This window comes from Bidens hawaiensis, unplaced genomic scaffold, assembly GCF_021521415.1.
Source record: "Bidens hawaiensis isolate Kalapana, Puna unplaced genomic scaffold, B.hawaiensis_p1.1 tig00001961_1, whole genome shotgun sequence".
In the NCBI taxonomy this organism is placed as follows: Eukaryota; Viridiplantae; Streptophyta; class Magnoliopsida; order Asterales; family Asteraceae; genus Bidens; species Bidens hawaiensis.
The window spans coordinates 2,936,174-2,938,592 of record NW_027491109.1 but is presented as its reverse complement, the minus strand read 5'-3'; positions in this window follow the sequence as shown (position 1 = coordinate 2,938,592).

The window sequence follows — 2,419 nt, the reverse complement described above, 5'->3', positions numbered from 1 at the left end:
TTTTTTTTTATAAAAAAAAATACTTTTTAGATGTAAATGATATGATCTCATTTCAGCAAATGGAACTTAGGTAAAATTTTTGCCTAGGTCTATAAATGAAGTGCACGAACACAAATGGAAAATGTTTGTGTGAGTTTGTTTAACTCTAATCGAACAAATGACCAAACACAAACGATTAAACGAATGGAGTTTTCTTGTTCGTGTTTGTGTTCATTTGTTAATATCATAGAAAATAGATGAATGAACATTTTGATATATTTGACATAGAAGTACTCAATGGTATTAAATGGATACGTATAAAGATATAATACTCTATTTTTTATTAGATTATTGCTATGTATCCGTTCTATGCATGCTGAAGACATGGTTTTGAAGTTTTTGTATAATAGTTGTGTTGTAGGAGGACATGGTGATTTTAGCTATATATGTGTCCCCTTCTCCTGCAAGCCCTGCATTGTTAATCGATGTTCTAAGGGACAAAAACGTTACATGTACTAACTCATTTATGGTTCTTTACCTTCAACCTTAAGTTGTTTATGCCAATTAGTACATATAGGTACTTTTGTTTTATTGGATCCTTGCTGCTTTCATGTATGAGTTATGTTCGCATGATTTATGTCTAACCTCCATGTGAGTTAATTCTTGATTACTTATTAAATTAGTTCAGCTGAGGTTTTGAAGTCATTGAACTTTCTGTAACAATGTGATTACATCAAGAAAGTTACAAGACCGGTCAAACTGAATCTAGATGCTATTTTATTTATTTTATATATTGTCTGGCAATTGTTTGTTGTAGGTGGTGGGTGCGTTGGGAAGCATATCGTGATGTACTAATAGATGGACTTGTTCCAACCTCAAGTGTCGCCTCAATGTTTCCGTTTTATGATAACACTTGATAATGGAATGATTTTGATGAAGTCATAAATCCAAATGATCATGTTATTAGGGACGAAGATATGGACATTGGATCTATGCCTGTAAGTTTTATATAATTTCATAACAATTTAATGTGTGTGAGTGTGTCTATTATATATATTTGATTAATGATATTTTTGACTTAGGTTTATATTTGTTTGTTTTGACCCACTTCATTTTAACCCGACCAAAATTTATAACACTTTACGTTTTGAATTTTCTTCTTAGGTTGGGGAGGCAAATACGAATACACGAAGGCTGATTTTGGTGCAGTTGGGGAAGAATGGTCGAGTTACGGCACACATTTTATTTTTCAATTGTGATATGTTTGGTATTGACTATTAACCAATATTTTGATTTAGTATGTCTAATTAAGAAATGAAATGGATAGTTTTCTTGCTATATTTATGCTATTAATGTAACAATTAATAATCATGCAAAAAAAATGTAAAAATATTTTTTTTATATAAAACAATAGGATGACACGCATAAATGTGTGTCGTATATTGATGTCGTAAACAGGAGTAATGAAAGCGTGTCATATATGCATGCCATAAACGCGTGTCATTAAACATGACACGCGAAATGCATGTCATCTTCAGTTTATGACAGGGGCTTCAATGACACGCATTTGCGTGTCATATGTACCCTTTAATGACATGCAATGCTTGTCATTAAAGGACTTTTTTCTAGTAGTGAATGGTCCAACCACCTTGTGGTTTAGGAACTTGGTTTGGATTAAGTCCATTTCATGCATTGGACAAAATTTCTACATCACAAATTCTTTAAATTCTTCCGACGTCAACTGATACATGGGCTCTCTTCCTTTAGACATAATTAGTGTGTTCCACCATTATAATGCTTCACCTTCAAACATTTCAGAAGTATACTGAATATTCTCCTTTTTAGTACACTTTCGGATTACTACGATTGATTCCATTTCTTCTAACCATCTTAAAGCAGCAATGGCGTCCTTGTCGCCATAAAGTTCTTTCGAACCATAAGTCTTGAAATATTTAAAAAGACAACCTTCGTTTCTAAGCTTTTTCTTAAAACTTCGATTAAAGTTATCACCAGCATTCGATCCCTGGTCGCTTTCTTCATCTCGGTGGGTAGGGTTGGGATGTGTCTTGGTTTTGATGGTTTTGTTAGATTGTACGGTCTTGTGGGATTGTCGAGTTTCATTTTTGCGAACTGAACCTTCCCTCGTAGTTTGAACCAGTGGGTTCATAGCTTGTGTTATCATCTCTTGCATTTATGTCATTAGATTCTCGGGAATTTCCTGTGCGGGTTTGGTTCTAGCTCGATTGTTTCTTGAGTTAGAAGCTTCTTGGTTTTGTGAAGGATTATTTTGGTTCGAAATCTGAAATTATAAGGAATAGATTTAGAACCAAAGATATTTATTTATATACCGATGGATGGAATATCTTACAAACACAACTTGGAATATCATACAAATTATTATAACTATGAATCCTAGTGATAGAGTATATTACAAAGACTG